Here is a 26,539-nt window from a genome sequence, read left to right as displayed (position 1 = left end):
ATGGACCTGAGGTTGTATTGAGGAGGGCGGTCAATAAGCGGGATGACTCCTCCACTGAAGGTATCTAACTCTTATCTGCTCTAGATGGACCCGCGGTTGTATTGAGGAGGGCGGTCAATAAGCGGGATGACTCCTCCACTGAAGGTATCTAACTCTTATCTGCTCTAGATGGACCCGCGGTTGTATTGAGGAGGGCGGTCAATAAGCGGGATGACTCCTCCACTGAAGGTATCTAACTCTTATCTGCTCTAGATGGACCCGCGGTTGTATTGAGGAGGGCGGTCAATAAGCGGGATGACTCCTCCACTGAAGGTATCTAACTCTTATCTGCTCTAGATGGACGTTGTATTGAGGAGGGCGGTCAATAAGCGGGATGACTCCTCCACTGAAGGTATCTAACTCTTATCTGCTCTAGATGGACCCGCGGTTGTATTGAGGAGGGCGGTCAATAAGCGGGATGACTCCTCCACTGAAGGTATCTAACTCTTATCTGCTCTAGATGGACCTGAGGTTGTATTGAGGAGGCGGTCAATAAGCGGGATGACTCCTCCACTGAAGGTATCTAACTCTTATCTGCTCTAGATGGACTGAGGTTGTATTGAGGACGGCGGTCAATAAGCGGGATGACTCCTCCACTGAAGGTATCTAACTCTTATCTGCTCTAGATGGACCCGCGGTTGTATTGAGGAGGGCGGTCAATAAGCGGGATGACTCCTCCACTGAAGGTATCTAACTCTTATCTGCTCTAGATGGACCTGAGGTTGTATTGAGGAGGGCGGTCAATAAGCGGGATGACTCCTCCACTGAAGGTATCTAACTCTTATCTGCTCTAGATGGACCCGCGGTTGTATTGAGGAGGGCGGTCAATAAGCGGGATGACTCCTCCACTGAAGGTATCTAACTCTTATCTGCTCTAGATAGACCCGCGGTTGTATTGAGGAGGGCGGTCAATAAGCGGGATGGCTCCTCCGCTGAAGGTTTATGTGCGGGATTTACATAAATATGGAAAAGCGATTTGTTTCACCGAGACAAGATGATCGAAGAGCGCGCATAATGCGGTACGTGCGTGTGTGTGTGCGTGTGTGAGCTATCAATCATAGGGTCCCCGGGGACGCGGGACGGGCCGGCGACAGCCGCGGTAGTCGCTGCCCCTTCACCCTGAATGCGGCCAATCCCGCACGACTCCGGTGTGTGGCGGGGATTGCCGCTTGTTAAGGGCATGTTACTTGATATGCTACGCAGTCCCTCTTCCCTTCTCTAACTTTTCTTTGCCGCTATGTGTGTGGGGTTGCACTGATTTTATTGTTATAAACAGTGTTACAAGTCTTTCAATGAATTTTATTCTACTATCATTTTTGTTGTAATATTTTATAACGTGTAATTTCTACACTATAATTGTTTTCCTTGAATTTAAAAGTATGATATTCTGTTATAGGACAATTATAAAAGAATTTTTCCACCAGTTTAGACCATTTAATTTTCATAATTAAGCAGAAATTTATTGTGGTATATTTTAAAGCAAGGTTTATATATATTAAGAGCTGGTCGCACAGGCCCCACTTTTATTTTAATCTTCAGAGAATAATGTAAAATTGGAATACAAACGTATCAATATAAATGAAACCAATAAGCAAACAAAAGCTTCTATATTTTAAAAATTTTGTGGGTTATTCAGAAATTAAAATCCAAACTTTTCTGTCTTTTACCATTTTGATTTTTAAAATACATAAAACATGCAAGAAAAAGTCAAAATCGTAAGTATGTATATTAATAAGTTCTTTCAAATCAAACATATCCTTAATTTGGCTACCAAAATTGCGTGAAAGTACTTTTAGGCTCTTAACGATGCGAGGAGAATGACTTCCAAGTAAATTAATTTTTTTTAAATTATATTATATTTTATATATTTTATGTATTTTATATTATATTATATTTATTTTTATTATATTTTTGTAACAGATAGGGCATGACTACACAAATGAATTAATGAACGGAGAGATTGGGACTGTTTAAAAGTCACAGAGATTTAAAACAATTTTTATTTGTATTATTATATGTTACGATTTAAAATAAATCTCATCGTGAATATTTAAAATTATACGTATATAATAAATTATACATTTTTTTAAAATATTTCGTGCTCTTCTGAAAATGGTTTGTTACTGTTGTATCTATTCAACATAGATAGATAAAGGAAATATAACTGATCACATACCTAGTCAATATAAACACAAACTGTGAAAAATAACACGAAATGGACTCGTATAAAGAGAGAAGACCTGGGATATATGGGCAAGCAAGGGTAATGAGGTTTGGAAGGTTTGTCAGCCTGTCAGAGCGCGGGTAAGGTTGGCATTACTGGGGTGGACCCTAATACAGTCTCATATCAACTCATATGTCATCTTACTGATAAAAAACACCACTGCGGCCAAACATATTTCAAATTTTTGTTCCTGTGTACTCCCGAGGGAAGATTCAATCTTTCAAATGGTTTCTGAATACATAATGAATTGCCGGGCGTTTTGTTTATAAATTGAAAATATTTTTCTTGTCACCCCCACAAAATTAATACGGCCTCTCTTCAGCTTTTCAGGGAGCAATTTGAATACTCAGCGTAAACTGGCTCGCTCAGTGATAAAGGTGATAAATGAATATCAGTGATGGTGAAAGACTAGTATACCATACCTTGAGCTCATATTTTAAAATTTGTATTCAACTTTTTAAATACAATAGGGTTACATTTAACATATTATTATACATTCCGGAAGCCTGTCACTCAAATTTTTAACTTAGAATTAAAATAATGTAACCTATGTAAGAAAGAGAATTGAGTTAGAACATTTTAAATAGGTGGAAATGTAGAGAATGGGCTTTTAAAACTTCTTAAGTTGTCTCCAGCCTCCACTTTGGGGTAGGGGAAATTTGGTTCAATACAAAACCTCTATTTGTATAATTAAAATATTTAATAACTCGTAATATAGGTAGATAGAGGGCGTTATAGGACAATGTATATACTTGTATGTACATGCTTGTATGTACGTACTTTAGATTACATAATTTCAAATATTTTAAGGCCATGAATTTAACCTTGTTGCACAACCGACGTATAAATTAGATGAAAATACACGATTTATGTTTAAATTAAATAAATACTAAAACGTGCAATAATTATGATTTACGTAAAATATAAAGCTAAGAACTAACTGGCATCTTTAATTTATAAAACTGTACTATCGAAAGTCGACTTTAAAATTTAAAAACAAATAAAGAGTCACAAATTACAGCAATGAATTACGACTTATATTCCTCCACCCCAAAATTAGCAAAAATAATATTAAAATCATCTTTTTATAACTCAATAGTATAAGTGTAGCATATTTCAGCATAATATAGGTTGCCAGTGGCGTAGTGTAGCGGGTACGGCGGTTATCGCGAGATAACAGAATCTAGCAACGTCGAGCGTGGCTGCTGCTTGGATGGGTACCGCTGAGCGATCCTGTCCCTGCAAGCAGCCCGCCTGCCCGGCCATTGGTGGTGGTTTGGAAATCACCTTTAAAGCGTTGGTCCCCAGGTTAAGTGTTAGAGAGGGCTTCTTAGCCCTAACGTCGCCTGGTAATTTAAGACATTACTTTACTTTATTTCACATAAGATAGATTAAATAACAAGTTCATATTAGTTACTAAACACACTTATCCACAGTATCGTACCATAACTGAACACTAACAGAAACTACAAATGTCAGTCTCCAAGCAGCCGAGTATCTCAATAGCAATACCCACTATTACAATAACTATCTCATTCCGTATAACTAACAAAGTGCAGTAACTCGTCCTGTGTAACTAACATAGAAAGCACAATTCCTGGAGCATCTATTGGCTTGTAATGGAACTTGTAGCCGTATTAACCTAGAAACTCGACTGATAAACCTTGAACTTAATCCTTCCAGCTCCAGCTCCAGCTGGAGGGCATCTAGTGGAAGGGCGCTGGAGTGTAATACTTGTATTAACGACACTGGAACTATCGTAAAATACCTTCCAGATACAACTATCACTGCAGGAAGTTTTAATGGTCCTGTTCCTTTCGGATCGGCGAGTCTTAAACTTTATCATTATCCGAGTTGATCTAGGGCGAAATTTATAGGCGACCATCCTTTCAATGCGGTAGTACATGTACAATAAATATCTGTACATTTGTTATAAGATCTTGGCCGTTACACGATTTAAACCTTTTTATAAAGTTCTACTTTATGCTTCATGTTTCTCTTTATGCTTCGTTAGTATTTTTCCTTCAGTTATATGGATAGCAATCAGTAAGATGGATGGGTGTTTGAAATATCTATCTTTAACAAATATTATTGATTGTATATTGAATATTTATGAACATTTTGCAAGGATTTCATATAAATATACAAATAACAACATATATATATATATATATATATATATATATATATATATATATATATATATACTATTTCACTTATTGAAATGAAAAACGAAGATTACAAGGCTTCTATATATTTCGTGGGATTTAATACCCACATCTTCAGGAAGCATAATATAAATGAAGAAAACAAGAAACAAGAAACACAACAAATAAAATAACCAAAAATGTAAATACGCAACTAAAACATTCAAAAACCCAGCTGATATATCATTAATGGCACAGATGGAAATTTGGAAAAGTTAAAATTATCTTAAAATTTAGACCATTTGGGTATTTTGATTTTTAAAAGTAATTGATGTGCTTGTTCCAGATTTTTTAATTTTAATCTATTTAAATTTTCTTCATGACAAGGGAAGACCTTATTAATTCCTTTAAGGTTATAACATCTTCAATTTTGTCTTTTTTGTGCTCAGCAGCACACATATATATATATATATATATATATATATATATATATATATATATAAAACATAAATAATAAATATATAAATATATATATATATATATAAATATAAAATAGATATATATATATATAAATAACAACAATTTATGAGGTCCTATAAAATATTATAATTCCAAAAGAAAGACAGAATAAATTCATACAATACATCCTCCAAAGCTGAGCCTGTTTGGAGGCATAACTATAATAATAATAATATTTTTATTTTCTGATATGTTTATGTACTCCTACAAGAGTACATAAATATTACACTACTACTAACTTAACTTAACCTAAATGCAAAGTCTGACTAGTACAATGTAGCCGAATATACTAATATAAAAATAACATGAAAAACACATAAAAAGCTTGAATAGAAAATAAAGATGTACCTCCAAGGCCAAGCCTGTGTGGAAGGGCAATTTAAATGTAAAACATTTCAAATAGGCATAAACAGTAACACATTTATAAAACCATTTCATTATGATAACAAAAGAAAATACTCCCAAACATTAAACAAGCATATTGAAATTTATATTACATTACTCATTAATTTGTTCGTCATTAACAAAGAGACACTAGGCCTACATACAAAGTGTCATAAAACAATGAATACAATCAGAATTAAAAATACAAACTGTCTAAGTAGTAAATGGTAGTGAACGGTGAAACGAAAGCAAAAGTATATAACGAACCAGTAATCTCTCAAATCACAATAGTTTTTGAACAAAATACAACTTTGTAATAGGAAGTTACATCAAAAAAACAATTAATTTTAGTGTACTAGCCTGATAAACATATAGGGGGGTGCTCATGGAGTATAGCATTAAATGACAACCCAGCTGCTCGGAAATCAGACAACTTCTTAACCCGAAAACCGATCATATCTTATCACAGATCTAGGTACATCTAAGCGATCCCTCAGGACGCTTAGTATCCTTTGCGGAGGAGTGTCGCGTACATAGATCGCTATAGTTCTGTATTAACGTTCTCCCTCCTTTGCTCTGTTTGTTGTCCTCGACAGAGTTGTTTCATTTCAGCGGTTAATTGATTACTTTGCGTGTTTTCAGGCAATTAAGTGCTAAGTGCAATATGCAGTTCTCAAATATCACCAATCTACTGCTTCAAGATGTCTATCTAAGTGCAATGTGTGGTATAAAGAGAGACTACATTAAAATGACCCAAGTTATACAATATTTCATCGTATGTAAGACTTTATAACTATAGATGTTGGTGTTACATAAATAGACACATTCTGTATCTATTTATTCATAGTGCACTAGAGAGAAGAAATTTAATGAGGAACTTATGATGAAATTGATACATCATTATTAATCATTAACAAAGGATTAAACTTGCAGTAAAATGCATCTCTACTAAAGGAAACTCTTCATTTTCTAAATGTATCTGCAAATTGAGGCTCCGTTAAGGTAAAGGCATGGGATAGTAACGAGTCATGGAGGAGACGTTGCTAGCTATTTATAATCTTGAGATATTTTGCTCTGGGGAGCCAATCGATACTATTTAATCGAAACTTGGTTATATACCTGTGTCCGCATTGTTTCGATAACGTTTTAAACGGAATACCGGTTGGATAAACCTAAGAAATAAGTTTACTACATAATCATCCTTAAGATTTCAAGGATGATTAGCAACTACGTACCTCCTGCCTTTTAAAGTGGAATTCGAACCGTGTGGATTTCGATCTGGGCTACGTATTTTGGTTAATAAAAACCAATTTACAATACTGAAGTATACCTTTTCACCTCATCATCATCACCTGGATATTTTTTACAAAACCCTAGGAGTCAGAGCAGATGACATTCCAAAAAATCTGACCTCAACGTCCTTATAAACTTATCCAATAAGTAACTGGATTATTCACTTCCAGTCATAAAATCAAATCTTTAATTGCTCGTAACAATTGCACATTGTATATGGCAAACATTGTAATTTATTCTAAAATCTTGAACTCTCACACCACATTTCCACCACATCCAAACTTACATCATTCAAGTCTAATTCATCCTTCGCCCATCTCAACCACTTCAAGCGCTGGAGTCAGTCATTGAATCGGGCGGTTTCCCAGTTAAACTCCAGAAACTCGTCAACGGTGTAGAATTGACACCTGAAAGCGTTTTAAACGAGTTTTTGATGCCTCGGGTGAATTTTAAAGTACAGAGTAAAGGGTCACTTCAATTAACCCGTTGACTGCGGAGAACGCCTTGTGGCAGAAAGGGTCTATTAAGAGTAGACGGTCTCCCTCAGTACACTCTAGCAGTGAAGGTGTTAAATAAATGTTTTACCGTATTTGTATTGTAAGCTTAAGTAAATACGATTCCCACATACAACATAAAGTACATGAGGTGGAGTTACTACAGAGTTTATTTCCGAGGGGAGGAGAAATAGACAGCATTTAATATCACGCTTATAATTATCTGGGGGAAGAAAATCGGTTTGTCGAGACAAGCGTTCGCACTAAAGATCGGTTTTGGGAAAATCAATCAAGTAAGAGACACGTGTCCCAGAGCGTGACAAATGCGATCAGACTTTCCCTCCTTGTCGCTCTCACAGCGTGGCGTGGCGGCGGTGTTCTCTCTATCTCTCTCCCTCGTGAGTGAGTGACAGGCCGCTCCGTCATCCCGCGATGTCCGCTCGTAAAACTGCGACAAGCTTACGCGATTAATCGATTTTCATTTGGACCGGGAACGCGTTATTACGACGATTTACAGCGACCCGGGGTTATATGAGACATAACACAGGGAGAGTGCAGACTACCGAGCGGGAATCGATCTCTCTTCACACCACGCCACAGATTGAGGAGAAGATCTCACTTGCCGATCGTAAGGAAGGCGGGAAGTTCACATAAAGTATCGGTGCCCTGGGCGTGTCTTCTTTGCCTCCCTGAGTGGTACAACAGTCAGGGTCTGTTAGCAGAGTGACGTCGACAATACCAGTCAGTCCTGACTAAAAGTATAATTAAAATAATTCAGCACGGTAACTAATTTACATACTGAAATTTAATGCAAAACTGTCAAGTATATAACTCATTTCATTCTTGAGTTTTCCTGCGGAAAGACTGACAGATAGTGATTCCATAAAAGAAATTTTTACATCCTGCTGCAGACAAAAGATAAATTGAACGATAGGCTTCAATGACGCTCTGCCAAATCAGATGGTGAGCATGCACCATAGTAATACTCTTCTTGTAATGCATATATGGTGGGAGCTTTATGAAATCGTTCTCAACATGTATTGCGGACATTTAGACCACATGTGTTACTATGGCACGTTAAAATAATTGGACTGTACTCAGATTGTTTTCACATTTATTTATTCTGAAATTTTCTTGTTGGCATGATGGTTATCTTAAACACCAGCAAAAAATGTTTGCTAACGCTCAGCCAAGTCCCATAAAGTGACATTCAACAACTTAGATATCAGTATTGTCTATATAAAAGTAATGACAAATGAAAGTAATGATGAATGAGTAATGATTTCAGTATGTTTTGAGTAATAATGAAATTTATTCCGAAAAAATACAGACTTTACAAACAAGATTATTATGGAATATAATCTAACCACATTAACTAGTTGCGTGGTTAGATAAAACTAAACAATAGACAAGGAAAGGTCTGATAACAGTCCGGTCTTCTCTGATAAGGACCTGATGTGCAGATCATTGTGGTAATATTAAAAGTTTCTCACCATATTTAACTAAAATTAACCTTTTAAAGAAAAATACATTAAGTTGATAAGAGCATAATTTAATCAATTTAAACTGTTGTCAACCTTATTTTTACTTACTAGTCAATGTTTAAATATACATAAACTTTATGAAACTCTTAATATATTGAAGACTTTAATATTTAACTAATTTATTTTACCAATACAATTTATAATAATAACATAATTTATATCTGGACATTTTAGACTAATGGAAATAGTATTAAGATTCTATAAAATGTTATGTTATATTGGTTATCTAATTAAAAGAGAAGTACATTAAAGTAAAAGAATTGTTTATAAAGGGACGAATTTTAGTTTGCTGGTAAGAATACACAATAATGTTGTTTGTTCTGCTGTTATACTCCAAATACACCAAACCATAGTTCAGGATAGTACATGTTTCTGTTTTGAGCTGGTAGAAATGCGAGTATCCCTTCATACGTTTAAATAATTTACAAACAAATATATACTGGCAGGTATACAATGAACATATAATAAGATTGGTAGAAGGAACTTCATTATCAGTCTGAACTCTCCTAAATCACTCATGTCTGTGTTAATCTGAAAGACATGTCGATCCATTTAATGTTCTCTATTACAGATGAGCAGGCGCTTGTGCGACAAGACTGCTCCGAACAATGGGCGCTTCATTATTTAAACAGTGACACAGACAAATCTGACCCGGTATCAGCGCGGTGGGGCGGGGGGGGGGCACCGAGACTATCAATTAAAGCACTTGTCAACCGGTCACGTGACTCGGCGAGCGCGGGAGTCCGGGAGATGGATCACAGTGACAGAAGGACGCGTTGCCGGTTCCGGCAGCCCTTGATCCATCCATCGGCAGCAGCGAGCGTAGCGAACCGAGTGATGGAGCCGCTGTCTCCTGGTGCTGGCGGCGTCGATTAGCTGAAGAGTTGACACCAGAAGAACCAATGATGGATTGTGGACTGGTGGAGGAACCAAAGTTCTGATGTGACAGATTAGTTTTTCAAAGTAAAACGGTTTCATAAATGTTCTACTGCCCCACCACAAAGTTCTAGGGTTGAAGATTTTCACATTATGTGGAGTAATTTATGGTTTGATAGCCTTCAAAGTTACATTTGTCTCCCCCAAAATTGTGGGAGGACCCCTCGAGTAATACCTCAAATTAAGGGTCTTGACGAGACAAAACCAAAGGTACCATAAAAACCAATTTTAGCCTACTCAATCCAAAATGGATATTGATTATACAGAGATAAATTATACATTTTTACAATTCTTCTTTTCATATCCATTTTGACCTCGGAAATAATGTGATTTATTTGGTTACTGCTGAAATTTGTTAACTCAACAAACATCCATTTTTAAGGAAGTGTAAAAGAATGTCATATACCAAAGCTTCTAGCCTACTTTTATTATTACTATGTTTTAAAGTGTTAATATTAACATAATCCAAGTAGGAGTAATTTAGTAGTACATAAAAATGTATGTATATACCTACGACTCTAATCGAGTCCGACCTTCGGCAAAGTTGGCAATATGATATAAATGTAACTTTTGATTCATTTACATTAGTTTCAAACTTTTTACATTGTGGAACATTAACTAAATATATCTAAATTTTATTTACGTAAGAAACAATATTGAACAATGAAAATATGAACTAATATAAAATAATAAAGATAGAAAAAGTCTAACCAAACCTTATATAATACATTAAATTTAATAATAAGTTTTCTATCCTGCAAACGCGAACTCTTCGTGATCAATTTACTGTACTTTTGTGAGGCTTATTCTTTGACATCAAATAAAACACTAGAACATATTAACATGCTCCATACCACAGAAAAACTTCGATTCGCCAAAGCGACGTGAAACTGGATTCCCAACAAACGTCATTGTAATTGAAGCAGTGAAACAGTAGAACAAAACCACTCAACGTTTGAAAAGAAACAAATCACTCGGAGCGAGGGACTAATTTAACAGTTTGAAAAGCATGGGAATGTTAGTTTAAAACTTATAGGCCAATAAGTGTCGGTTAGAGTTGGGGTGTAAAAACAAACGGTTTTTACGCTCCCAAGGTTCTCGTACCCTCGAACGGGAAAGCGAGTCGTCGACACCGCTCGCAGAACGGATTGATTAACCTATCGGTGAACAGAACAGGTGCTCATCTCCCCTCCCCCCCCTCCGCACCACTCCCCTTCAATCAACCCTCTATTAATTATCCCTGGTTACCCCGGACCACAATTGCCTAATCATATCGGCTAATTAGTTTTCTTGGTGGCTTGCACGCTTGTTTGCATGCTGTAATGAATGAGCCAGGCTATAGCTTCCACCACCTGCGACCCTGTTGTTCCCAACGGCTAAAAATGTTTGCTAGATTTTCACCTTCATTGAGTATGAATGAGAACTTCCTTTCGATGCTATGAGACATGTATGATACACAATACTTTCGATACTATGAGACACGTATGATACACAATACTTTCGATACTATGAGACATGTATGATACACAATACTTTCGATACTATGAGACACGTATGATACACAATACTTCCGATACTATGAGACATGTATGATACACAATACTTTCGATGCTATGAGACATGTATGATACACAATACTTCCGATACTATGAGACATGTATGATACACAATACTTTCGATGCTATGAGACATGTATGATACACAATACTTTCGATGCTATGAGACATGTATGATACACAATACTTCCGATACTATGAGACATGTATCAAACACAATACACCACAATACATTACGATCCTATTCTGAGATGTAACTACTGGAGTTTATTTTGACGATTTCACTAAGTGAATCGTGAGAATGTTGAGTTTTTGCTCCAATTTAACTTCCACTTAGTGCAGCGTCTGGAATCTGACAATGGCACAGACTTGAGTGTTGGAATCTGGAGTCCTCGTCCGTCTGGAGAGATCCAACAATTCAGCAACGATGAGGTTCAAAACGAACTCCTTGCATCGTCTGAGACACCTTGACTACAAAAGAGTCTTGTTAACCCAGCCGCCATCCGGTGTTCTAATGTCTCAGCTGTGCACCTGAACTCATTGTGCATCTCAATTAATTGTGCACCTGATGCGATAAAGAGAACACCAATTAGGACTGTTGAGAAGCAATGACATTGTTTTTTTTTTCAGCCCAAGAGTTTTACACCATGCAAGACTTGTGTAAAACATGTTATATTACATTTCATTTACTTTCATCCTGAATAATTATACAATGTTACCACTAGAGTAGTAAAACATGTAATCGGTAACCATTACGTGAAATGTTGTTATTGAAGATCTTTAAAATGGTAACACTAACGATAGTCAAAATTATTACTAAACAACTTTACTGTTACATTTTTTGTTAGCACTGAAAATAACAAATATTTGTTTCTGATTAAAAAAAACTAAACATGTATGTAATGTGTGTGCACATTGATTCTTTTAAATGTAGGATACATTTTAAAGATTTCAATATTGAATAAGTTACTTTAAAAGCAATAATTTCTTTAAATGAAAATCTTTCCTCTTATTCTGGAGGATGTCTTTTTAACTTTTTGCTAGAAAACATAAGGAATGAACAAAATCATCGATTGTTAAAATGCAAATTAAAATCACTTTAACCAATAATGTGTTTTATGATGTGGATAAATTTATAGATTATTGCCAAAATTCAAATTGAACTTCGAATTAAATTTGTATTATTTAAATTTTTTGTATCTAAGCAATAAACCTATTAACAAATTAATTAAAATTTCTGTAGGCTACAAAAAAACTAAACTTTATTTTTTTACTTTTACATTATAATATTTATTATTAACTATTATAAAACATTCAACATTTTTATTGTTTGTAACATTACTACTAAAAATATTGTTGTAAAGACAATAAAAAATTTATTATTATTATCTTATTAATTATTTTGCTACGCATGTTGTTTTACTTTGTTGCATATTTGTTATTATTTATATTTGTTGTTACTTTTGATACGCTATTGTTGTAGGATCGTGCTGCTGCCACCCCAGCCATGCATCATGCAGTGCAGACAACGGTAAGGAAGGGGTAGTCTACTCCACGCCATACATCAACAAGTCCACAGGGGTGTGGTGGATAATACAGTTGTTAACACTCCAGTAATTTCACTTGTTTTCACACATGCCCCGGCCTGGCCCGCTCCCGATTTGCATAAAACCCGGCTAAATCAGCGCGAATCTGCGGGGTTATGTTTTGGCAATAAACATTTCGCAATTAAGAGGGTATTAGAGCGCGGGTTAGCTGGGACATTAGGCGCGCGATCTATGGCGGCAGCGACGCCTCAGCACTTCCGGTTAGTTATGGGCTGACCACAACAGGACCGGAAGTGGTCACATTAGGCCGACAGTTCAAGTGGTGAACGCACGCCATTGATTCGTCACTGCTCATCGTTGAAAATTGGAATTGTCATTATGGAAACAGCCTGTCATTATATACGTTTCATTGTGGAGCCCAGGGGCCCAGCATGTCGTCGGCTTCAGACCTCTAGAATTTCTATAGAATCATTCTATAAGTTCCAGATTTTCCTCTATTGTTGGGAATGCCGATGCAGAGCGGTCTAAGAGGTGCACTTTGGGTCTGAGTTAGAGATAGCTCAGGTTCAAATTCTGTCTGTGACCGAAGCACTTTTTATCAGTACCATCGACCTTGTACTGTATCGACTCTCCCCCTTATTCTGTTAGATAAGATCCTCGCACAGGCCAGTGGCCCATGAGGACGGACAGAATAAGGCTTAAAAGAGGACCGACCTTAATGAAAAAAAATAAATAAAAAAACGACGACAACAGTATTAAATAATTAGTCTAGATAATAAAATAAAATTTTAAATAACGGATAAAAGTAAGAATTATTATTTATCTATCATAAACTGGTACGGTAAATAAGCCAATAAAACGGATATTGATAGATTCAAGAGAAAGTCAAGAAAGACTTTACCGAACTGTTTATAACTGAACTGTGAGGGCAACTTTGCCCTTTGACACTTCGAACCCATTCATACATACGAGCATTCCAACTATATCGATATGTGATAACCAAAATGGCACAAAACATCTCCTTCCAGGGGCAAATTCGTTGCCTTTGGTCTTTTAACCCCAGTAAAGTTCTTCATCGGACCAAACCTACGTACCAAGTTTGAAGTCTCTAGCAGAGAGATGGAGAGGCAGAGAGATGGAGAGGCAGAGAGATGGAGAGGCAGATACACGGACACGGTTTTAAAAGGGTCCTTTGGGGTATTAAAACATACTGTATATAACACTCCTCTATGTATTTACTCTTATGTGCTTTTTATCAGTGTAGTTTTCATTTCTCCTTTCAGCAGCAGTCGTGGCCGAGTGGTTAAGGCGTCTGACTAGAAATCAGATTCCCTCTGGGAGCGTAGGTTCGAGTCCTACCGACTGCGCAAATCTTTTTGCAAAAAAATGCATGAAAAACTTTATTAGTATATTTACTGTTTTCATGAAAAATTTAAAATTTCATTGAACAATATTTTAATAACATGTAATTATTTATTTTTGATCTATGGAGGAGCTCCTTTGTTTTACTGGCCATTATATACAAATAAGGGAATTTGAAGCTAAATATTTATGTCAACTAATTACAGTTAAATTTTAATAATTTCCAATCAAATTAGACACAAACTATACAACCATTGACAGTCACTTTTTCTACGTATTTTATTGCCATTAGTGTCTAAAGAATCCTCTCACATATTGGTATTATAATTGCTGCATGGTAGCCTACATATTGAGAAGTTAAAATAAAAATAATTATATTTGCCCAACTTTATTTGTACAATGTTCCACCCTTGATCGGAATATTTTGGTTTAGTTGATAATATTTAAAATAAAAGATGTACAAAATAATTATTTCATTCACTCAAATTCACTTGTTTAAGGTTTATTATTAAGATAAAACGTATTATGTTGTCAAATTTGAATTACACTTTAAGGTGATTTTGGTACATGAAGAGGATCGATTCCACTCCAAGAACACAGTGTTCTACTGTTGTAACACAATGGTAAATGTCAAAACACCTGTTATATTCTCAAATTTATTGGAAGTATCCCTCAATTAGCAAAGTTTGTTTCCTTGTTATTTGATTTTCTAGACGAAGCACACGGTATTCCAGTTGATTATTCTCCGTGTGTTACCGTGTAATTTATTCCGTACTTCACCAATTAGTTATAAAGTTATGTAGTTACAAGGTCTGTAATAATGTCACATTTTCCTAGGAACATACAACTCAAGGAATGAGGCCCGTATGGAAGTCGTCTTCCTGGTCCCTTGGCCGTTGAAATGCGGTCACAAACCACAAACTGGACTGGAGTAAAGTGACGACTACGTGCGGTGAGGGGAGGAATACCGCACACAATACCGGCAGCTTGTGTGTACTGAGACAGACCCAGCCGACCGTGTGTAGGGACCAATCACATGTAATTGGAAATATGTTAAACAGCCACCCTTCTGTGTAAGGTCGACTGATTGCCCTTACCGACGTCACTATTGTGCGGAGAGTGGTGACATGACGTCACCTTGGATCCTCATCTTCTTTGTACCGTAGTCGACTGGCAAATTGTTGACGTCAACGGAAAGTGAGTGATGTTGAACGATCTCAGTATTGTGCTGTATGTCCGGTGAGTGGTGGCGTGACGTCATATTTAATATTTGTGCTTCGTCTTATCCTCTCTGCAGTAAATTGTTGACGTAAATAAGAGGTTGTGCCAAACCGTTCCAGACGCGGAACTGCTGTAGCGAGTTTGCGACAGCCGTGGAACGGTCCTGGGTAACAGTTCCGTTAAACGAAACGCCATATTCATTTCGTTACGTCGCGTCGTGTATGTTGGTTTAGTTTAATTGCAGCCTGGCTAAAAAGCACACCAATCAGTAAATTCAAACGTTTTTTACTAACACATGAAATTAAAATATTGTTATTACAACATTTATTAGTTACAGCTACATCAAATACATATAACTACATCAAATATGGGATATATAAACATTTTTCATCCTCATATGCTACAAAATGTATAACACAACGTTTCGAGGATTGAAATCTACCTTCTTCTTCAGGCGAGAAGATAAATTAGTACATGAAAAAAGAAAGAAAAGCTTCATACATAAACATTTGCAGACCAACTGCTAAGTCAACCATTGGTTGAAGTTATGCCACATTGGGTATTAATATTAAAAAGAACAAAGTAGGAAATCTAAAAAGATAATCATACAAACCTCATCCAACAAAATTAGTACACACCATGGCACTAAGGTCTAGAACCCATAGGGCCGTAGCTTGCTGCCTTTACCCCTCTCCCTCTTGACTATCACCTTCCTGCCTCACTGATTATCTTGCCACGCCGCGAGACCGCAGGAAGTGCCGATATTTATTTTATTGTTAGAATTCCACTTTCATTTTAAATAGATTATATATTTAGGGAAAATAGCACAAGTAATCAATGTCAACTAGCTTTAGTGTTTATGAACAGATGTATACATCACAGATTACTCAAATGTATAATTTTTAGCCAAATAAAATATGTATATATGAATTCAGTGAGTTAGCAGTTAAACATTACAAATGTATTGTTGCTGAAGTTTTTAAGCATACAATGACAGAAAGTAACAACTGTATCAGAAAAGAATGAAAAGGGGGAGGAGACGGTTAAAATTATAATTAATTAAAGACAATCAAATTCCCGACTGTCAATTAAATGTTTGTAGTGCTCATCAGATCATAACAGACACGATAAATAAAACCTGGACGTATGAATACATTTTAATACAATAGGCTGGTTGTTAAATATACAATCATACATAAAATAATTACAACGAAATTTAAAACCGTATACCGTTTCTATTGAGATGATTTAATAGAAGTTTATTAATCCATCTAATGGATATACTAAAACGTCATATAAAAGACTTGGAAAAACTAGGAAGTTGTTTTATGGTTTTGGTACAGTTTTGGTACAGCACAGCGGTCGGGTGTGATTTATATCGATGGACTTTTACGACTGTTTCTGGAAAGCTTTTATAATGGAGAAGCATTTGCTGATAGACCGAACCACTTAAAACAAAAACAATTCGTCCAGTTTTACAATTTCAATAGCACGTTTATCGCTCTTGTAAACGGCCACCCGTTCTGTTTAATTATTTTAGAAGCTCCGTTTTGTGTTCTAAAATTATGTATTTTTTAATGTGTTGCGAGTGTTGCATTCAGCTCTAGTTCAGTTTCCTCTTTGTGCAGCATCTGGATATGACGCTGTCACAAATTTGACTCCTGGAATCTAGAGTTGTGTTTGCCTGAAGGCATCCAAAAAAGGCTAGGAAGAAGCTCAAAATGAACTCTTTATATCTTTAGATATCAGAAACACCAATACTATAAAATATAGTGTTAAATAGGTGAAGAGATTTAATTGTCTTATCAGGTGTATAATTGAAATAATTTAAATACGAGCCCAAATCACGACGGAGCAACGTTACCTATATTTCTACGGAGTTTTCTACACACAACGTACCTATATATATATATATATATATATATTATGAAAATTGGGAGTGCCGATCGCCGAGCGGTCTAAGACGCTGGACTTTGAATCTGAGTTAGAGATAGCGCAGGTTCAAAATCCTGTCTGTGACCGTTGCACTTTTTATCAGTACACGACCTTGTACTGTATCGACTCTCCCCCTTATTCTGTTTGATAAGATCCTCGCACAGGCCAGTGGCCCATGAGGACGGGCAAAATAAGGCATAACAGGGGATCGGTTCTCCTTAAAAAAAAAAAATACCTTTGTTTGAGCGTCTTTGTCGCCAACGATTTTTTATCTATTCAGACAGACGTGGACTCCAGATTTCAGGAGTCAAGTCTGTGACGTCAGATTTCAGTCGATGCACTGAGCAAAAGGTGAAATGGAGCTGAACTCAAAATTTCCCAAAGTGAAATTATTAGTAATTTAGTTTTTTCGAAAAATACAAAGAATTCGATATTTTTAACCAACGCCAAAGCAGAACTTTCCCAATTATCTTTCTTAATTAATTACCAACATCTTGTCTCGTGTAATAATATCCTCAGGGAAGATGGTGGTAGCAGAGATTGGGGCTGCTCCAAACCGTAGCTCAGCCCTGAAGGATTTCCCAGGTTTGATTTCACACTGATTGGTTTACAATTAGGAGAAGACGAGGAGAGAGAAGACGAGAGCCCTGTAAGGTTGGCCGGCCTGAGGCCGTATAAAGCCGGCAGTTAACTGTCTTGAGTTCCACCAATTAAAGTCAAAGTGTTAACTGTGGCGTAAAGTCTTGGGAGCACTCAACAAACCCTTCTGCCAAAACCTCACCGTGGAAAATTAGAAGAGTGAAAACTCAACGCTTCTCGCTTTTCCTTTGGATCTCCATTAAGACTTAACAGTGCACTCTGTGTGTTCGACACTTCTGCTCCTTTACTAATAAACAATTGTTGAACAAAGTTCCTTTAGTGCTCTGTGTAAATATTGATGTTTCACATATTTCATGAAGATAATTTATGCAAGACCTAACTAAAAGTAATGTATTGGGGTGCATATAGAGGCAAATGATTTTTTTTTCTTTTTTAAATCCTTATAATCATAGTATTTGAACTTAAATGGTAAAAGATTAATTAAGAAACTTTTGATGCACTGAATACAATGCCACATTGTTGCACTGGCCATTACAGCCTATAAATTAACACGTCTATTAGAACATTTTTTCTTGTAAAATGCGTGAAATTTAATTTAATCTACTCATTTAAATTATTGTACGCTTTATAACAAAGTACAGTTGATTTATTGTATTGTAAGTAGATGTTCATTTACTTTTAATTCTTTATAAAAAAAATCTTTTTCTGTTGTTTTTAAATTTCCTTGTCAATATGTCTATGAAAGCTAATATAATATGTTATTTATGTGTGTACGAACTTAATACTTTTTTGTAATGATTATTACATGTAAAATGATGAAAAGTAATTGGGACTTTCTGTTTTGTGGTATCAATAAAGAAATAAATTAATTAATTTCCTGATCTCGCGGAAATCACATATCTACAACCGAGCTTACATTTTAAGGCATGAACAACTCTTAGTCTATAATAAGCACATGACGTCATAGGGACTCATGCCGGATGATGAGAGCTATAAATACATATTTCACCAATGAGTGTCATTGGAAGAAATTATGATATTCCAATCTCTTCCTCTTGGTTCTTTCCCTCAGATTCCACAAAAACTACGAAACTCGTTGTCCGATTGAGATAGATATTTTACAATGTTATAAATTATTCAGTATGAGCCCTGATACTTTTCTGAAAAAAAAAGAAAACATTTCTGGTCATGCCAACATGATATTAGTATTCTAAATTATCTTGTAGTGAGGACCACAGGAAATGACGTGAAATTGATATAAATATTTTTATAGTACGCATAAGAAAAACTGCATGGAGTAGTACACGTTTATTCATAAAATAATATTGTTTCTTTAAGCAATATTTTGTTATAAACATGATATTTTATCACTGAATTAAAAAAAAAAAAAAAAAAAAAAAAAAAAAAAAAAAACACTAATAATCACTAAATTTTTTCGTGTGATGCCTTTATGTGGGCCTGTTGATGTTTTCTTTGAAATTAAGAAATCTATTCCAATAAGAAGAATATTATACAATGTATGTTATTTTATAGAACCGTATTTTGTTCACCTATAATTTTCTAATGTTTAGTGCATTAATAATTCCGCTCTTAGATTGAATTTCATTACAAATTATATTTTCTTGTGTCATGACTGATTAGAATAACAAGATATTCTCTGAAGAATAAATTATATCAATAATGTAAAAGGCATAACCTACAGTCGTTTTTATGTGACAAAAGACAAGACAAAGACAAAATTCTCTTTATTGACACGGACATAGAGTACAGTCATGGCGTTAGAGTTTTTCTTGGGTTCGTATAAATTATTGTGGTGATCTTGCTCTATCCAGAAATTCTTCAATGGAATAGAACTCTCTCTCCAGCAGCCAGTCAATAAGAGTTTCTTTAAAGTTCCTCTTGCCTCTCTGTTCTTTCAGTCTTGTTGGTAGGATGTTATAGAGCTTAGCCCCGATGTAGGAAGGTTTTTTTCTCAAAACCAGTGAAGTGATGTGCAGGAAATATATATAGTTTCCTCTGTGTCTGGTAGTATAATGATGTGTCTCTGAGAATTGCGGGGGTTCTTTCTTAATTGCGCAGATGATTACTTCACTAATGTAAAGGGCGGCTATTGTCTGTAGCTTCAGTCTTTTGAAAACCCCCCTGCAGGAATCTCGAAAACCCAGTTTGGCCAATACCCTGATTGCCCTCTTCTGAAGAAGCAGTACCCTGTGGAGGTTTTCTTTAGATGCCCCATACCGTATTTGCGACTCAGACAGTGCGAAGTAAGCTGTTCTTGAGGTTTCTATGTTCTATGTGATTGTAAACATACACAAAATCCTACCTAAAATGCCTTTAAATCCTGATGGAGTTCAAAATTTTGAAAAATATATTTCTAATTTATTCAGAGAAGCAATCTTAAAGGGAAGTAAATAATTCTAAAATTAAACAAATATCCCAACCAAACACCAATGAAATTGATTCTTTAACCGTATACTGTATTAATTAAATAAATGAATGGATCTTGTAAATGCTAATTTAAAAAGATATCCCAGCCAAACACCAATGACATTGGTTCTTTAACCGTATACTGCATTAAATAAATACATTAATAGATCTTGTAAATACTAATTTTAAAAAAATCCAACCTAACACCAATTGATTCTTTAACCTGCATTAATTTATTAAATAAATGAATAGATCTTGTAAATACTAATTAAACAAATTCCAACCAAACACCAATTGATTCGTTAACCTGCATTAATTTATTAAATAAATTAATAGGTGTTGTAAATACTACGATGTTAGTGACACTGCCAGCTGACAGAGCCCGAGTAGCAGCTAATTAATTACAAACTACCAAGTTCAGACACAGGTGGGAGCCAATCTGGACCTATTCACCTGTATAATTGAGCTCACAATCGCCTGCATTACCTTGTCTCACTGATTGCGAGAATCCCTGTGCCCCGCATACGCAACTAATTGAGGCGCATCAACAAAATTATAAACCCTACAATCCTACAATTTGCAGGATTATATATATATATATATATATATATATATATATATATATATATATATATATATACAGGGTGAGTTTTTTTAAAGTGATCCAATAGCTAACTTTTTAATTACACGACTTAGCACCACACTTTAAATTTGGAACTTGCTCAATTTTAAGTTTCACTCAGGGATACACTTTCAAATTTTTTGAAGATGGCCGCCATTTTCCAATATGGCGGTCAACTTTAAAATCTCTTATGGAACACCCTGTATTTTATGTTGTTTTTAGATTTTACTCAACAAAATAATACATTTTTTGCTTTTTAGAGTTTTTTCAATATCTCTAATGGTTCAGGAGCTACGTGGACTGGAAGTTTTCGGATTTTTTCGGACTGATGATAAAAACTTGCAGTCCACGTAGCTCCTGAACCATTAGAGATATAGAAAAACTCTAAAATGCAAAAATGTCTTATTTTGTAGTGTAGAATATAAAAACAACATAAAATACAGGGTGTTCCATAAAATATTTTAAAGTTGACCGCCATATTGGAAAATGGCGGCCATCTTCAAAAAATTTGAAAGTGTATCCCTGAGTGAAACTTAAAATTGAGCAAGTTCCAAATTTAAAGTGTGGTGCTAAGTCGTGTAATTAAAAAGTTAGCTATTGGATCACTTTAAAAAACTCACCCTCCCTATATAAAATAATTATATTCAAAATATATCCATTCAAAATATTAAACATTTTAAATTTGTTTCTTAAAACTGTAACAAAACAGTTTTGAAATCATAGTCTTAATAACCATTATAGTTCATCTGAACCTGCATTATAATTAACACCTTCAGACTGCTGTTTCTCTTAACAAATTTCCTCTTTTTCCTTGCAGTTTATAGTCATATATTGGGCTGCTTTTTCTGCCTTTTTTATCACGTTGTTTTTTGTTACATATGTAAAACATAAACATTGTTAAGAGAACAGCAACTCTCCAAAAAACCAGGTACATTCACTAACTCTCTATTGTCAAAACAAACTTAAAAAAGTAGTGATAACAATTTTAAACTTTGATAAATTACGCTCGCAGGCTCATACTAAGTGTAAAAGTTCCGTTGTAATATCTTTAACATGCATGCAAATTTTCACTTAAACTTAATAAAATAATTATTTGCAATCAGTTAAAAATCTAACTTTATTTTTCATTGACGGTATATTAACATATGGAAGTACTTTAAGACATAGGTCTACAACCTAATATCAACTCTACTATAGCCCTCGTCATTATTATATTATGATATGAATTTATTATTTAAATTTATTTACAAATCCGCGTGTGATTTGACTTATGAAATGTCTACATTTTTACAAGGCGTACTACATTTTTTGAGTCGTTATAGATACCCCGGTTCTAAATGTAGCCCCTAATTGTGAAATAGAAGTGTTATTGTTATCAATTATCATTCTGTTAATTATAATCAAACAATTTTCGAAAATATTGTGTACCATTATGTTTAAAAACGTTAATTGACTCAAATTAACCAGCATTCTGCAACAGCATTCCTGTGAAAAAAACGAACTTTTCTTTATTGGTTCAGAGCTTAAAAGTGCTTCAGCAGTAAAAATAAATTAGCTGACACAATTACTGAGGGTGTTAAAGTCCTCCGCGACAAAACTTGCTTAAATAATGGTAATCCTTGATTTTTCTTGATTTATATTTTAAGCTCCTCTGGGCGTAAAGCTAATAATCGGATTTGCAAAGCTAATAAAAATTTGCCTCGCCTTGAATTCAATGAAATGAGAAAAGTTATTCATTGAATAACGATCTCTTAGTTATCTGTTATATTAAGGTCATTTGTCATCGTTATAATTATACTGTATAAAAGTTACGACCTCCTTATTATAACATTTACTAGACAAGGCTTATGAAAGAGATAACATTGTTAAACACTCTATTAGTTTTGAAATCTTTATAGTTACCGTATATACAGTCAGTTCATTAATAGTGAGCGATATGGTTTAGCTGTAAATTTAATTTCAGTAACTAAACTATCTCTAAATCATTAACAGATACATAGAACTTTATCGAACCCTATCGCTCAGCTGCCTGGCAATTTATTTCCTTCCAGACTGTCTGCAGAATATATTGGAACCGATATGAAATATAGATTTGAACTTTGAATGAATTTCAATTCTATATAGGTATTTATGCTATGCTGCTTGAAAATGGTGCAGTATAGTGGGTACGTGGTTATCGCGAGATAACCGAATCAAGCAACGTCGAGCATGGCTGCTGCTTGGATGGTTGACCTCTGAGCGATCCTGTCCTTGCAAGCATTCCGCCTGCCCGGCCATTGGTGGTGGTTCGGAAGTCACCTTTAAGCCGTTAGTCCCAGGTTAAGTGTTAGAGAGGGCTTCTTAGCCCCAACTTCGCCTGGTAAAATAAGACTTTACTTAGTGATATAATTAGATTAAGGTGCTTGTTCGACCCTGGGATTTCGCTGAGCGTTATCGAAATCTTTCATTCATAGGGATATCTAGAGGACTAAATGGGCTATAGAGTTAAAATTTCACCTAAGTTTTCATTTCTAGAAGGGCAAAATCGCGATCAATGACAGTACATACAGATCCATGAGGTGCCCCTCATTCTATCTATATCGAAGCCTTTAACGTGGCATCTGTTTTGGCTATCTATTACACTTTTAGTAAGATTACTCTAAGGAAACTTAAGTGGGTAATAAAAACATTTAAAAAGTGTAGAAACAAAATAAATGTTTTTCTTTATATTGTTTTTCATACGAACAAATTTCCCGGAAGTAATTTATATTTCTCGTTAATAAAATTTAGGACCACTTTATAAAAAAAGTAGGAGACAATATTTTCAAAAAGAGATACAACTATTAAAGTCTCATTAATTTTAAAGCCTAAATCATGATTATTATAACACGGTTCACAAGCTTCACGTTTCAATTCGACCCAAACTATCCCGCTATAAAACTGCTATTCACTTGATGATACAATTCTTTCCTAATTAAGTTTATCTTACTATACTAGACATTTTAAAATGTCAATTCTATACACTGAATCCTGAACAAAAGTTATAATACAAAATCAAGTGCATAAAGAAATTAAATAAACTATAAATTCAACTTAATAGAAAACCATATAATCCTAGAGTGTACAAATTATTAAACTATCCTTCAGTTACTTACTGGTGATAAAATCTTTAACATAATTATTTATATATATAATACGTATTGAACCAACGTAACAGTTCGTTTCTGGAACAAGAAAATATAACAAAGAATGATAGAGACTGAGATAACGTGATGATACACTGAGTATAGGAACTAACGACAGAAGTTTGATTGTTATGTAAACTAGCTCTGCTTGCAGAGAATTGCATAAGAAGACGAGCTCCAGCTGAGCAGACGGCTTGCATCTGATCTATCTAGTATCAGCGTATTGACAGAGCTTGCAGCGTGCACTATCACGGCTATCTGGGCTCCTCGTGACATAGAGTCTGGGCGGGGGATTAGCGACACACCTGCTCGCCACAGGTGCTCTCACGTGGGAACACAGCGTCCATGGAGCAAGTGTTGTTATCATAGACACAGAGCGGAGGGGTAGAGTTCTATAGGATGTTTACGTTTTTAAATAACCCACTTATGTTTGAATGGATAAACAATTAATTTCCACAAAAAGTTAGAAAAGATAAACATTTAAGTTTTAAATTTTTTTTGTTTTACCATTTTATAAGCACCTATTTATCTACATCGGTATGCAAAAGCACTTATTGTATTCTGCACACAACGTGGCCATGGTGGGAAGGGTTGATTCAATGCGAATGTTGAGTTTAGCTCCAGTTCACCTTCCTCTTTCGTGCAACATCTGAAGTCTGATGTTGCAGACTTGACTCCTGAAATCTGAAGTCATGTTCGTCTGAGGGGATTACAAGATAGTCGATGACGAAGAACAAAGAAGGTCAAAACGATGGAGAGGGGTTTCATTTTGAGCTTCTTCGTTCTTCGCCGCCGACTGTTTTTGGATCACTTCAGACGAATATGACAAGTCTGCGATAGCATCAGATTTCAGATGCCGCATCTAAGAGTAAGGTTAACAAGAGCTAAATTCAACATCGGCATGAATTTACTGTTCTTCCACTATCCATTTCCATTACCTATGAGAAAGTAGTCAGTTTTTCCTAAAACACCTGTTTTGACGAAAAGTATAGTGACTTAATTAATGGGATCTATTTTGTTTCCCCACACAGGCAGGCTAGTAGGTGCGATAATGTTCCCTGCTATTAGGCAGCTTCTCTGCAACAAGCAAAATGGCTGCTAGTATGTGTTGCGTCCTGATTGGGTCAATTATCGCTGAGTATTCAACGGAAGTCAATGAAGTCGTTACTCTGTTTAGGAAGTAGTTCAGAGTGTAGAGTGGGACGGGAGAGTGGAAGTCAGTACACTAAACCTTGCAAAGTTTTATATACGAAAATATCACACTGTAGTTGTTATTAATGAGGTTTTATGTTCTCTTTTATGTATCATTTACCTTGTTCTTTGAGAGTCGGGTGACGTCCCTATCTTATCTTATCTTATCTACTAATGCCTCCAGCCATCAATGCTCTATGCTGTCCCACACTGATGGCGACGAAAGGGAATCACCCTTCGAGATAGTGGCTATCACGTAACAGAATACAATTCTAGAGGGTCTGATCACAAACTCCCCAGAGAGAGCAATGGTATATTAGAATTTGTACAAACCTATAGAAACGTTTGAGTGGTTTGGTATGGGCTACAAAATATGTAAAATACAAGTTTATTCATGGAGTAAATTGACTATCTATATTTTTTCGAGAAAGTAAAATACTGACCCTGGAGGGCCCGCACCAAAAATTGCTTTGAATAATAATTAATTCACAATTACAAAGGTTGACAACGCATTCCGATTTAGTTGCGACGACGCTCGTTTATATGCAAATAACCGGCCTCAAAGGGGTATAACGGGGATGTTATGAAATTGGCCAAGTATTTCACACTCGGATTTTCCGCGAGATTGATTAATTTCACGCGTTGACAGTTGACGCGCCGAGCTAAATGGTTCTATGGCTGTTATCTCTTGTGGGGTTGGCGGGGTGGAGGGGGTTTGATTTATAGCATGCTAATCACAAAAGGGTTGAAGTCACAAGTTCTCCTCGTGGGGCCAACTCAATTTCGCGCTCACTACGTCTTGGCACATCTATCAAGGCTAATTACAATGGCTTCAGCAGTCAGGTGGCATCAACAATGGTGCTATCAGCGCCTGGCTGAGTCAACAATGGTTCCTGTTATCAGCATTGCCTTACCCACAATGCTCAGCAACGTCTGGCTTCACGCTCTCTCGGGCGTCTAACACCTTTGTCGTGTCCTGGATTCCTTCTAATTAAGGGATTCCACTTGAGTCAGATTTGCAGTTGATTCATGATATCTGGTTGAATAAGGATTTGCCGGTAGGAAAAATAACGCTGAGGTCTATTCAACAGTTTCGAGAAGGCAACACATCCATTTAGACAAAGGTGTATTTTATGGAAAATAATTTTAGCCTATTAATTTTTTTTACTTTCATTTCTAACACGAAGTACGGGTACGTCGTTCGTTAAAAACCTCTTCACTGACAACTTACCACGGTATTAACCAAATATTAACTATATACGAGTTTTCTATTTCATCTGTCTCCTTTATAATATTTCCTCAGTCGCCTTAATTAACTAAAAACCACATTTAAT

At 35.6% G+C, this 26,539-nt stretch overlaps 1 non-coding gene across 1 annotated transcript; it reads left to right on the top strand.

Moving 5' to 3' along the window:
* Nucleotides 1-13,968: 13,968 nt before the first annotated feature.
* Nucleotides 13,969-14,050, top strand: Trnas-aga. Its single transcript has one exon. It is a non-coding gene; the product is annotated as a tRNA-Ser (tRNA).
* The last annotated feature ends 12,489 nt before the right edge of the window (nt 14,051-26,539 follow it).

The sequence above is a fragment of the Homalodisca vitripennis genome, chromosome 4, assembly GCF_021130785.1.
Source record: "Homalodisca vitripennis isolate AUS2020 chromosome 4, UT_GWSS_2.1, whole genome shotgun sequence".
NCBI lineage: Eukaryota > Metazoa > Arthropoda > Insecta > Hemiptera > Cicadellidae > Homalodisca > Homalodisca vitripennis.
The sequence above is the reverse complement of the archived record's forward strand: the minus strand, read 5'-3'. Positions and strand labels throughout refer to the sequence as shown.